The sequence below is a fragment of the Tamandua tetradactyla genome, chromosome 14 (assembly GCF_023851605.1).
Source record: "Tamandua tetradactyla isolate mTamTet1 chromosome 14, mTamTet1.pri, whole genome shotgun sequence".
Classification (NCBI taxonomy): domain Eukaryota; kingdom Metazoa; phylum Chordata; class Mammalia; order Pilosa; family Myrmecophagidae; genus Tamandua; species Tamandua tetradactyla.
In genome coordinates this window covers 43745974-43760384 of record NC_135340.1, presented here as the reverse complement: position 1 = coordinate 43760384, position 14411 = coordinate 43745974, and the positions used below count along the sequence as shown (strand labels likewise).

The following is a 14411-nucleotide window of genomic DNA, read 5'->3' as shown; positions in this document are numbered from 1 at the left end:
GGAGAGGAGAATGAAAAGGAAGTCAGAATTTTTATATTTAAATTCAAAGTCTCATTTTGTATCATTCTGTTCATACTTGCAATGATTTTTCTGTGGTTTATTATGTAAGGGCTCTCAAAATGTACACGATCTAAAGTCTATTTTATCCAGCACTACTACCCTGCTTCTGCTCATAGTCTTATCCACATCTCTTCAGGGTCTCTATGTGTGCTAGGCTTATTCCTAAAAAGTCTTTCTTATGCTACCCTCCATGGCAGTTTCAGTCTTTATCACCAATGTTATATACTTCCTTTCTCTCTGAACTTCAAAACAGTTTATTACAGAAGTAATACTTAATTTAGCTCTTAAATATACAAAACTGTACTATCTTCTGTAAGTCTTGTCTTATCTTAAATCTTTATCTTAAATCACTAGAGTTTATTTAAGCATCAGATTTCACAATTAAAAATGTTTTTAAGATGTGCATTTTTGAAAAATTATTCTTAGGAGTATGGTAGTCTAATGCAATGATTTTGTGTATAGCTGTGGAAACTTCCTCTCCATCAAAATAAAATAAATATTAATTCACAGTTTCACTGTGAGACAACATAGTGTATAGGTTTTGTTTGTTGTCTGCGAACATTGTATACCTTATTTTTCTTCTTTAAGACATTTTTCCATTTTGTTAAATACTATATCAATTTCTTATGGTTATTATTAATTTCAAATGAGGTATGGAATGTAAAATGTTTTACATAGAATTCTATATTCAGCAAGCATTCAAGAGATTTAGCTAATCATTAGAAGTAAGATTTAGCACCTTCTGATTCATATAGAAACTTGGTTTTCCAATAATCATTTTCACATTTCACTTATATGCTAGCGATAATACCAAGATGAGGTAAATGAACTTGTCTCCTGTTTTCTTCTATTTTTCTGTCTTTAAAATGTGAACAATGGATTAAGAGTTCTCATAATCTCCATTACTTTAACATTTTAGTGGAGGGGGTGTGTAAGGATACAACCCCAAAGTAATTTTCCATCAGAAGTTTTGAGAGAAACATAAAATTCTAAGACACAGATCTAGAGGTTGAGCCTTAGGAAGCATTTAAGTTTCAGAGGATTCTAAAAGAGAAGCTAAGAATCATATGATTTATATAGAGTATGGAATTTTTCACCATTATTTAGTAATAATAATATTGAGGGAAAAAAGTATTACAAAAATAAAATGAAAGAGGGAATATAGAAATAAAATTTACAAAATTGAGATTAATAAAATGAGACAGAGGAAAAGGGCATAGGGAAATCAAGATGGAGCAAGAAAAAAATGAGAAAATGCCATAAAGTTTGCCTAGGAGAAGGTGTGAAGGGTTTAGTATCAGATAAAATTAGAAAGCATTCTGGAATGCATACTAAGAGATTCATACTTATTATGAAATCAATGAGGAACAATTGAAGAATTAGGAAAAATTTTAATAAAAACTCTGACCTCACTGTAAATTAGAATATAGAGAGATTGGAAATAAAGCTAATGTATTGCTTTAAGTGTAAGAAGAGCTAATAAGCTGCTAGTTGTGCTTGTGTGAGTTAGGAAAGAGGTAGGGAAGATTTGTGAAGACCCATCAAACATGGTTCACAGGTGCACTTGTGTGCTAGGTGGCCTACCTTCAAAAGTCCTGGGTTTATCTACTATGGAGCTGGATGACCTTGGGAAAGTTACTTAACTACTCTAAATTATTGCCACATCTAGAAAAAAAGAGTGATTGTACACCACCTCATAGGAGTTTTGTGAAGATTGAATGTGACCATGGATATAAAATTTCTTGCACGTGGAAAATGATCAATATATAACTGTCAAGAAAATTGTCAACAGGATTCAGGAGATGAAAAAAGGTAATTTCAGTGTTTTATTCTGAGTAATTGAGAGCATTGTGATGGCTTTACCTCTGATAACAATTATAATGAACACTAATATAGCAATATGTAATACACATAATACTTTTAGGAAAAGGGATGTATTCGGAAAAAGGGAGAGGATGCTAACTGTTTTCTAGACATGTAGAGCATGTTTGGGTGTCCTTATAAGTTGCTTCTTCTAGGTGAGATCCTGAAAAGTATGTTGGACATGAGTTGTAAAAGCCATTTCAGCTATGTGTAAAGAAGAGATAATAAGACTACTTTTTCAAAAAGTTTTGCAGTGTGGTGAGCTGGAAATAGAATGGTATCCTGAAAGGGAAGCACAACCACTGGGATATTCAGACAAGGTGTAGGAGTGTATGGGCAAATATGATGCAAAAGTGAGAAGTGGAATTGATGGGATAGAAGTTTACTTTGCCAGATATTTTGGAAGAATAATAGTATTCTTTTATTTTTTTCTTTATCCTTTCTTTACTTTCCTCAATTTATTCCAAGCCTTTGGAAATTTCACTTTTCTCCTCATTATCCTGAATCTTGTTCTTTCCCCCTAACTATTCAAGCTCCACATTACTGTTTCCAAAATTCTTAAAAATTTGGTGGTTCCTAATTAATAAATTAATGACAAGAAATAAGATAGTACAAGTCACAGCACTCATTTTACTTCCTTACTGCTACACACAGTAATAAATGTAATCATATTAGTCATTAACAATAAAGAGGATGGTATTCCTATTGTGAGATAATTTCTACCATGACTAATTTGTTGGGATGTTTGTTAGAATGCTAAATCTGATTTTAGAGATTTAATTTTGTGACATCATTCAATTCACTAAGTAAGGACAAACTTGATTGTCACATTTGCACAGGAAATTTACCAAGGATAATTGTTTTACCAAGGTTTCTGGCATGCAGCTGGAAAGATTTTCGACCATGGTACAAAGTAAGAATTCTGTAATGTTATTCCACAGCAAAAGAAATTTCTCTCTCATTTAGTTCAAACATCTAATCCTATGAATGTATGATGCTGAGGGGATAGTGATGGCATGGGATCCTGGGCTACAGAAGACACTTTACTACTATAATCATATCAAATCATCTCTGATCCTCAAAAATGATTCAAGAAAGTGAATTGTATCAATTTCAAGTTAAACATTACATTTAGGCTCATTGAAAGGAGTTCTTCAGAATCTTACACACTGTTGGTAGCAACTATGAAGATCCAGACACATTTAAACAAGAAAATCCTTGCCCATGCACTAGATTAGTCTTGAAGTTTGACTATTAAGATGGTATTTTTTCCCTAAACATCTTTATCCCTAATTAAAGAAAAACAATGTCATTTGTTTCACTTAGATTGAAGTCTGGAGACTTGCCATCTAACAGAAATTCACTGTGTGAGTTTGGGTATGTTGTTCAAAATCTTTGGGGCTCATTTTCTTTATTTTACAAATCTGTTCATTGGATCTAAACCTTTCAAAATACCCACAACTCCATGAATTCCATCTTTATATGAAAGAAATGTCCCGACCAGGTTTTACTGAAGCTTCAGAAATGAGGGAAGGAGTTGAGCAAAAGAACACTAGATTTAGGGGAAGATGGTGAAAAGACCCACAAATGGAAAGGAAAGAATAAATTAACACAGAAGATTCAGGAGAAGGATTTCGCAAATGTTTCCTGTGTAATACTTATAACAAGGATTAGCCTTCCTAACATTATTCATACTAACTCTTCAAGTAAGCCATCTTCACAGGGTCCTTCCATTTTTCCTGAAGGTAAAAATGGGATTGAATTCTGCACAATCAACTCCTATAGAAACATCTCATTGCCAATAAAATGCTGCAACTTGGTTCCTTCTGGTAATATAATTCAGTTTCCTCATTTTACCTACCTCCTTCATAACTGGAAGAGATTACAGCGATTTTCAGAGCAAAGGAGAAGCAGCTATCCCTGTTTGAACTCTCTTGTAGCATAAAATTTTGAAGTGAATACAATCTATAAAAAATGTCCTCACTAGCAAGGACTCTTAGAAATTACAAGCCCTTTATGAAAGTGATTGGAGGCAGGAAAAGAGATCTGGGAATAGTCAGCCCGAGCTTGACTCTTATAGTCTCACAAGTTTTCCCTCGGGCATTGGATGAAACACAAACTCTTCTTGAAGGACTATTGCTACAATTTCTTAGTTCACTTAGACAATTTTACTCCCTCACTGAGTCTAAAGGTGATTTTTTAAAGAGTCTAAATTGGGTGCCTTTCTCTAGGAAATTAGTCCCTTCAAATACTTTTAGAATTGCACATGATATTTTAGGGTGAACTAGCCATTCCCTTAATGCCTTGTTGAGGAAAGATTAATGAAATGTTTTAAGGAAGACTGTAAGGGCAGCAGAATTGCCCTTTTGAAAAAAATGTAACATAGTCAAATTTTGCAAAATGCAAAATACTAGAATCTATTCCTAAATATTGTACAAAATGCAGTGATAGGTCAAAGAGTGAAAACATAGTTCAGACTTGTAACATAGTGTTGATCTTTCTGTTTATCTAACAGTTAGGATGAGAATTGTATTTTCCTTAGTTTTAATGTCTGGTGATTTATATAAACCCTTATTTTATCCATGGGATTCAAATACTTTCATAAAAATATTTAGCAATTTCAAGAGATGCTAATGTAGTCATTTCTGGTGAAGTACAATTTATGTTTGTAGGTTAGATAGAAATATATAATACTTTATTTTTGTGATTAACAAGAATTGTTGCAACACCATCTGAAATGAAATTGTTAGATTCAATGCCTCCTTTTCTGCAGTTTTCTCAGTCTTTTCAGGCAATAATGAAAAAGCATTCCACAGTGTTCATGGTCATCTTGGTGGTCTTGATGGTCCATTGAATTCATCTTGTGCTCTTATCAATGAAATTCATTATGTCATGTCTCTAGAACTTACAACCTGTTGACTCATTCTTTTCATTGCCACCTTCATATCTTTGTTCCTTAAAGTATAGATGACAGGATTTAAGAATGGGGTGACAGCAAAGTCCACAATGGCAAAAAATGTATCCAGTGATTTAGTTGGGAAAGGCCATACATAGAGAAAAACGCAAGGGGCAAAAAACAACACCACTACAGTGATGTGCACTGACAAAATAAAGAATGCTTTGGATAGATCATTTGAAGAATTTGTGGAAAAGTAACTAAGATAAAGATATATTATACCACTAAGGAAAAGAAGGTGCCTATAGAAATAAACCCACTGTTGGCAGTGATCACAAATTCTAGCTTATAAGTGTCCATGTATGCAAGTTTCATAACCCGAGGAAAATCACAATAAAAGATTCCCACATTGTTAGGGCCACAGAAGGGTAAGTTTATAACAAAAACAAACTGAAATACAGCATGAATCATCCCAATGATCCAAGCAACCATTACAAAAAGCCAGCACATTCTGGGATTTATAAAAGTTAGATAATGGAGAGGCTTGCATATCGCTGTGTACCTGTCATATGTCATTGCTACAAGCAGCACCATCTCAACTCCTCCCATGACATGGATAAAGAATATCTGTATCATGCAATATGGAAAGAAGTAACTTTACAATCACTGAGAAGATCAAAGATCATCCTAAGAACTGTGGTAGATGAAAGGCCCAGGTCAATGAAAGATAGATTGGCCAGGAGAATATACATGGGAGGGTGTAAGTGAGGATCAAAAATCATGGGCGGGCCGCGGTGGCTCAGCGGGCAAGAGTGCTTGCCTGCCATGCCGGAGGACCCTGGTTCGATTCCCGGCCCCAGCCCATGTAAAAAAAACAAACAAACAAACAAACAAAAAATAATAAAATAAAAAAAATGCTTTGTTAAAAAAAAAAATTAAAAAAAAATCACTATGACCATAATTAAGAGGTTTCCCAGGATAATTCACATGTAGAATAAAGAGAAGAAGAATAAAAGTAAAAACTGTATTCCCAAGGATTGTGCAAGTCCCATTAATATAAACTCAGTCACTACAGAGCCATTTACTTGGTCCATTGAGTCATAAAGAAGGGAAGACTCTGAAGTGACTTAAAGCAAAATAGAAGGAATCAAATCAAGAACACTGACAATAAGTTTGCTGATAATGATAAATTATTAACAAACTTCTACATAATTGATAATAGACTATTTACAAAACAATGGCATCAGGAATAAAAGATTAATGCACCACGGTCAAAGCTATACACATGCTTTATATGCTCTCACGTTTTTCAAATATATGAACAAATAAGGAAACTTAAGAAGTTAGCAAAATATGCATACAATAAAGTAATTCAGGTGAAAGAAAAGAATAAAGATTAAAAAGGAAATAAATGAATATGGTACCTTAGAAAATTGGAAGATTTTATAAAGACATAAAATGGGTGTTTATAAAAGTGAAAACATAAGCAAATTTTAAAAATTATAATCAAGAAAAAATTAGAAGCTAGAACAGTAAAGCACAATAATAATTAAGACATCTAAAGTTTGATTTTTATATGTGTTTAAAAATTATCAACCCAAAGCAATATATGAATTATACTTGAATTTGAAATGCTATAGAAAGATAAAAGGTATATAATCATACTATAATCAAAACAACAAATAACAAAATCCAAGATTTAAGAGATGGACAAATGATATGAAGAGACTATTTAGAAATGTAAACAAAATGCGTGGTAATTTCCTTAGAAATCAAGGAAATAAAAAAATGTGATGCTATTATATTAAATTAGAAGACTGCTTAAAATTTATCAAAGCTGGCAAAAGTTCAGTGAAATAGTTTAATAAATTGAAATAGGATATAACTGATAAAAACATTAAAGAAAACATGAAATTATACTTACAAAATCTTTATACCTTTTTGCAGAATAATACTCTCGAAATTCTATTTGTACAGAAATTTAAAATTCAAAATGTTCATCACACTTATAGTGGAAAAACTTGATTTTATTTTAATATATATGATAGAATTTAATACAATCATTAAAATAAGTTGGTATGGAGATTTTTCATTTCAATTAAGTTCTGTAAAAGGTAACAAGCTTTACATTTGTAAAATTTTAAATGACAGTGATTGCTTTCAATCTCCCCTAGATTTTGAAATATCTTTCATTTCACATATAATTTTTACATTTAGATAAACTTTTGATAACATATCAAATTACATGGAGAGAAGGAATGAATGGTTTATGAAGAATGTTTGAAAACCGAGAATGACTAATAATTATTACAAGACAAACCAATTGAGGAAATGAGTACTCTAATACTTCCCTCATGCTGTTAGCCTTTTCTTGTTGTTGTCGCATGCTGTATGGCAGGGGTTGCATTTCATTCTTTTTCTATGTAAGTATCCCATTATTGCAGCACTATTTGTTGAATTTTTGTTTGATTTGTTTTTTCTTTTTATTTTGCTTGTTTGTTTGCTTTTGGGAAGTGCATGCACTCGGAATTGAACCCAGTCTCCCACACAGCAGGTGAGAATTCTACCATTGATCTACCCTGCACTCCCTAATCAGCCATTTTTTACAAACTGTCTGAAACTGATTTATAGATGAGATTGTCATGGGAGTAACAGAGTTAAATAAGTAAACAGTCAGTCAAAATACTTTGTATAAATTAAAACTTTGAAACATCTTTGGGCATTTCATCCAGGTACCTGACAAAATGTCTGCCTTCCTCCACTTTGACTAAGTTTGGCCATTCCGAATGAATTCTGATAAACATGAACTAATTATAAGAAGATGGATGTTCTGGTGGTCTCATCTAATTTAGAATGAGAAAGGATGATCATCTTGCAGTGGGAATTATTAAGAGCATTGCAATAAGTGGTCAGAGATAATAGAGTGAATAAGATACAATAGGATAAGAAGAGATAATACTTTAAGATGAACATAGTGGATGGAAACAAATGCACTAGATTCCTTTCAGATTTCCAGTTTGCTTTCAATTTCTTTATTGTTTCCTACTCACATCTTCTGAGTATTCTTTCTATTATTTTTCTCAGTGAATTAGACACTTTCATTTTCATTAATTTCAATTCACTCATACTCCCAGCAGTTGATTTCTCACCTGTATTTAAATCATTCTGGTCACTGGAGCATAGGGGCAAAGGATTTTGGAAAGGGAATTGACTCTGAGAAGGAAACAGTAAAGAGTTAAGAGGATCATCCCTGACCTAGGGAAAGTTCCAAGGCTGTATCCTCTACTTTGCTGAGCCAAAGTTACTTTAGTGGCTTCTAAGCTCACCATCCAATTCAACATCTTTAAATAAATAAACTTGAAGCTGAAGAATCAGCTGACTGCTTAAGATAAAATGTTTTTGCCCAGTTAAACAAAGATAAGGCATATAAATCAATCACTCCAGGACTTTCACTATGAAAGTGGGTGTTTTATCTTTTAAATCCATTTAAAGAATCTGAATTACTTTTGTCAGCTTTGGAAAATACTATTACTATTATCTTAATATTACTGAAATGATGCTTGCCTTGATGCGTGAAGTGATTAAGTTTTTTAAAAAAGAAAAGTGCATGCAACATGAACCTATTAATCTAAAGATTTAAGGTACCATTTATAAAGGAGGAGGAGAGTAGGAAAATAAAAGAAGAGACAGGGGAAGGAATAAAAGAGATTCCTAAATAACAAGAGAGACAAGGGGGATAAAATAATGAACAAAAGAGTCATGGATGGAACATTTTACATCTTTGTTCATCCAACACAGAAGATGCATTATGAAAATCTGATATTGTGAAGTTTGTTTGGGTTTTCATACACTGTTTTTGGAATATTCTGACAGGAAGGATGGGAAAATAATAGTGCAGCTGGAGCAAAAAAAGTTGCTGATATGATGAAAAGTTAAAGGTTCAAGCACTTAAGTGAAAGGATGTGCCAATAAAGCAGGGAGTGGGGGGGTGCAATGGAGTGTGTAGTTGGAGACCATTGGTGTGGTTCAACTAATTAACAGGTGAGGAATCTCTTAAAATAATATGTAAAATAATTCATAAACAATATTCATAAAAAATAATTCACAAAAACAGAACTTTAGCCTCTAGGCAATATTTTCACTTACCTTAGTTCCAACTTTTATAGCTTTTCATAAATGTAAAATTAAAGTCCATGAGTTCATGGATCCTTTTTGCCTTGTTCAATGTTATATTGCCTGCAAAAATGGTGCCTAGCACATAGGAGTTTGAGAACTATTTGGTGAATGGACTTTCTAGAGATAAGTGCAAGCTGTCATAGTAGAAATAAATAAGGTCCATAAATATAAAGAGAAATTGTATTTAATAATACCTTCTCTGGGCTTCCTTCCTGATGACAATGCAGGTATATATAAAAAGTGAGTATATAGCTAAGTGAAGGAAGTCCCACCCGTTCTGTTACAAACATTTGGATTTAGGGTGTATCTTGTTGCAGAAATACTGAGGACCTTAGAAAGTGTATTCAGAGTAAAAGATCATATATTCGGTCCTCTGCCTTAAAAAACACTGATGATTTCATGAAGTTCCCAGGGACCTTTCAGAAGCCAGGTACCCAGTAGAATTTGTCATCTTTTCCTATAAGAGATTTAAAGTTTCTAAGTCAATAAGGGCCTGGGGGAGATAGATCTGCAAACATGAAATGTTGACACATATTTTATATAAAACAAAGGATGAAGAAAAGAATTATAGGTTTGTATAGAAGTGAGAAAAAATTTTGAGATTACCTCATCCAATCACTTCATTATAGAGGCAAACAATCCAGTGAGTTTAAATTCTAGCTAGTGAATTCATAGCAATAATTCACAAAGACAGAATCAGAAGTCATACCTCTTATCTTCCAACCCAGTGGTTTTTCTCAATAATGTTATATACCTGCTTATTAGAAACAGCTAAAATTATTTATACTTTCATAGAATCATTCTAACCTACTTGGAAGATTCCCAGAGTTCTCATTTCTTTTAAAATGAAATCTGCCTTCTCTCCTTAAAGAGATCTTTTGCTTTCTTTCACCAGACATTACTCTTCCCAGTTCCCTTATTTCTTTCTTTGTACAAAGGAAAATGAAGTTTAAAACAAGACAGAGAGCAGAAAAATCAGAAACACACGAACCTTGAAAAATCATCACACAAGAAAAATTAATTGAAAATATTAAAGAGCTGTGTGGGATTAATTGTACAAGACATAATACAATTCAGTGATTGAAATTTGGGTATAGGAGAGAGATGGTGTGGACAAAAATGGCGAAATATTTCAATAAGGAGAAAAAGAAAATATTTGACATAAATATTTCACAGAAGGGTTGTAATTGTAAAGGAGTCGAGAGGGATAGAGACAGGGAGCAGCAGTACCTGCCTGTTCAGTCACAAGATGTGCATTTTTAGAAGGGGGGAGCCAGATAACTTAGTCTTCTTTTCTGTAAATAATCATCATCCCCAAGACAAAGCTATGTATAAGGTTTTTTCTATGGTAAAGAAACTAATTGGCTGCATAGGAGAGTGGCCCACTGGTGCTGCTGAGAAGAACAATACCCAGCCCATTATTTGTTTCTCTTGGGTGTTGATTCTTTGAGTCACACTGGTTTCCCTAAGAGAGAATATCAGAAAAATTGTTTGGTGAATGTAGAGGAAGAGGAAACGTTTGAAGTAATATACTGATTAGAATAAAATAATCACATTATAGTGGCTGCTCTTTGGGTATGGATTACTTTGAATGACTGAGAGCAGACAAAAATACATTTAGGGGGAATAGACATACCTTCATATCTAGTGTCAGAATGAAATCTGAAGAAACAAATCCACCTACCCTGTTATCTATGAGCAATGGCTATAAGTGTCAGATGAATCAGAAAATACCGATTTTTCTATTTTCAAATACAGCAAGTGTTTACCCATGAATATCCACTTGTGTTTCCAAACTTTACAGGGCTAGCATGAAATTCTCTTTGAAAGATTTTGACTAAAAGGATAAAATCCTTCCTGATTGGAGTGGGCACTAAATAAAACCTGTATTTTATTACATCAATTTGTTCAGAATTCTTGGAAGGTTTATTTGAGAAAAAGTTTGCAGATACAAATATAAAAGGAAACATGTAGGGAGTTACCTAGAGTTATTTAAAATAGAAGCATGTTTACATGAAAGGGAGATAATCATTCGAAAGAACCTGTGACAAGCCTTTAAGAGAAGCCTAGTGCATCTCTTTGTAGGAACTTGGCTTTATCACTGATATATAGATTTAAAAAGTCTGATCTCCAGTTTATCATGGAGACCTGAAAATGTCAAGGGTCTATTTTGTTTAGAGGTGTATTTGTATTGAGCTGTGTTTCATTTTTACTTGCCCAGAAACAAGGGGAATAACTTACTCAATAATGGCAGCAACATGAGGAATGTTGGCTGATCCCAAACTAACTGTTGAAAAGTAGTGTCATTGCTAAAATTCATAGAGAAGAACACAAGCTGCAGAAATATCATAAAAAAAGAAATTAGAGCAGTTAGATGAATCATAGTATCCATAAAATAAGATAAGTTGCTTAGGAGAAGCACAACTACTCTGAGGGAAATTTCTCCTGTTTGCCCTCATAGAGGGCCTTTTTGCAGTACTGTAAAAAATTCACTGCCTCATAAGTCATTATACATACCAATATGCTCCTGTTCTTTACTCTCAGTGGGAGACTGTAGTTCCAGCAGAATGTCACATTAACATGAAGGAGGGAGAATCTAGGCCAGAATAAACTTCTAGAGAGTGGCCAGTCAGGTTTAGAGTATGCTGTAATTTGAGGATTATCTCCTGGGGTATGGATCATGGGTTTTCTTAGCAGCAGAGAAGATTCCTGGACTAAGGGTAGGAGAAGTTATTAATGTAGAGTTCACCAGATCTGAAAGTACCAGAAAGAGCTGAGACTAATGTTTTACAGCTGTTCAGATGAGACTTACTCAAGTTATGTATTTGCCTAAGCCTACAAATGGAGCTTATCAGTGGATTTAGCTGCAGGGATTTAAGGTGGATAGTGCCAGAGAAAATTAATAGATAACAGAAAAGAAAAAAAGAAAAAAAGAGGTTCTTTAAACACATACTCTTTGATCAAGTGTAAAAAGGAAGTCCAGACAATATTCATTAGATAATTCAGGTTGTAAATTTTTACTGTGTTGGGTTTATTTTTTTTAATGACACATGTTTATTGAACACTTTCTATACTATAGCAGTTGTTACTGGTGTTATAGCTGTGAACATAATAGACATAGTCCCTGCACTCATGGAATTTGTATTGACTAAGGAATTTTGAGTGTGATCAATGTTATAAAATTGATAATAGGGTAATATACAATGAAAGCAGTTCTTCTGGATTCAGGTTCAGGGAAGACATCTCTGAGCACGATGTTGATTGAAAATGATGTTGAAATGGAGATCTGAAGAATGAATAAATGTTTATTGACAAAAGCATGGAGGACAAATGTCTCAAACAGAGTGATCAGCCAGCTCAAAGAACCAAAGGTGGAAGAGTTTGAAGTTCTCAGGAATGAATAAAAACTCCAAATTGACTACAGCATAGCCTGGGGAAATCATGTTGTTCTCTAAAGCTAGAAAGGGGGTTTGGAAGCCAGGTCTTAGAAGGTCTGATAAATCCTGATAAGAAGATAGCATTTTAACTTAAGGGCAGTGACAAGCCTGTTAAGGGTCTTAAGCAAGAGAATCACATAGTCAAATTTACATTTTTAAAAATCACTCTTACTGAATCATAAGATTTCATGTGAAGACTTAGGATAGGGAATTTAGAGAAGATAATATAAAGAACAGATTCAGAAGTGTTCAATTAGAATTAATGGGATTTGTTCATTTACTGAGTTTTGGAAATGAAAGAGAGTGGGGAGACATCAAGATTCCCAGGGTAAATGGTGGTTCCATTTATGATTTTAAATCCTGAAAGGCTGACAGATTTGAGGTGGAGATGATGACTTCAGTTTCAAATTTTAAGTGGTAGGTGCCTGTGAAGAATTAAGTAGGGAGGCAACTGGATATGTGTATACAGAGCTCAAGAAATTAGTTCTAGTTTTGAGATTCTCTTGTGTTTAGATGGTAATAAAATTCATGGGAATAGATTATATTAGTTCAGGACAGAATATAAATTATGAAGAGGCTAAAGATGGAACTCTGAGCAAAACCAGGACTGAGATTTGGGCAAATGAAGGAAACTCAACAAAGGACACTAGGAAGGGAACACTCAAGAGAAGGGAGGAAAACCATGAGACAGTGGTGTTTCAGAAGTCAAGTAGAATATTTGAAGAAGGCGATAGTTTGTATGGATTAAGAGAAATAATTTCTGTCTTGATGAATGACAAGGCCACAGAAAGAACAGGATAGATTTATTTACACAGAAGAGGCCAGAGATGTTATTGGAAATGTTCCTGGAGAACTAAAGCACAAAATAAACAAGCACCCTTTTCTTTCATTTGAATAGGTTTTATTTACAGAGAAGTAGAAACCAATACATTAAAAAGTTACATGCTGGTGCATGGGTGGTTCAGTGGTAGAATGCTTGCCTTCCATTCAGGAAGACATGGGTTCGATTCCCATACCATGCACCTAAAAAATAGTTGCATGTAACTTCAGAAAAGATTTTATTTCCAAACACAGAAATCCTCAATTAAATTGAATCTGTTTCATCATATTTGACTTTACGATTATCTGAGACTATCAAACACAGTTGTATGAGTTCTGGGTGAGCTTTTGCCTGACCAGAAAACCATAGTCAAAGAAATAAAGCCCTCTAAAGCACACTTGTTTGGGAGATTATTTCCCTGTGGAAGAGCTGTTCTCCCTATGCCTTTTTTTTTTTTGAGAAAAGACCTGGGTTAATTGAATGTTAGAAGTTCTCAGTTTTAGAATAATAGGGAAGCACAGAAAATGCAAAAAGCTCCAGTCTGTAACTGTCTAAACTATTGCTATTATTAGAGAAATTTACTTTCTTCCTGAAGCTACTCAAATGTAAACACAAAACTAAAATTGCATCATAAACTGATAAAGCTTCTGGTAAAGTCTGAGTGAAAGGATTAGCATAGGTAACACAATTGATTTTCCTCTCATTCTAATTTAAGCTGAAATTAAAATAGAAATTAAAATATATACTTTATTGTTTCATAGTTTATCTAAGCTTGCATTTTATCTATTGGATCCCTCAGCTCACTATGAGAAATATTTATCTATCTAATGAAGGACTTATTACCAACTGAAGGTAATTATAAGCAGAAAGTTCCAGAAAATGCTACCTGGAAAATGGTATTTGTATATCAAGTTTACTGCTAGGAATCAGCTCAGTTTTCTATTCTCATCTCTCCCTTCTCAGTGGAAGAAGATGAAATCAATCTATTTTCTGTGGTTGGCAACTTGTCACCTCTAACTTAAGTTCATTCTCTACAGGTGTACTATGTTGTGCTATCTTCCTTACTAGTTGCTCTTACCAGGATAATGATGACAGATATGTGGGTCTCTGTGCTCTTGGTGGGGCTGCATCATCTTGTATTTTTGACCTGTACCCTTTG

At 33.7% G+C, this 14411-nt stretch overlaps 1 pseudogene; it reads right to left on the bottom strand.

The window, feature by feature from the left end:
* Window positions 1–4808: 4808 nt before the first annotated feature.
* On the bottom strand, window positions 4809–5913 carry LOC143655406 (olfactory receptor 4F6-like; annotated as a pseudogene).
* Between the last annotated feature and the right edge of the window lie 8498 nt (window positions 5914–14411).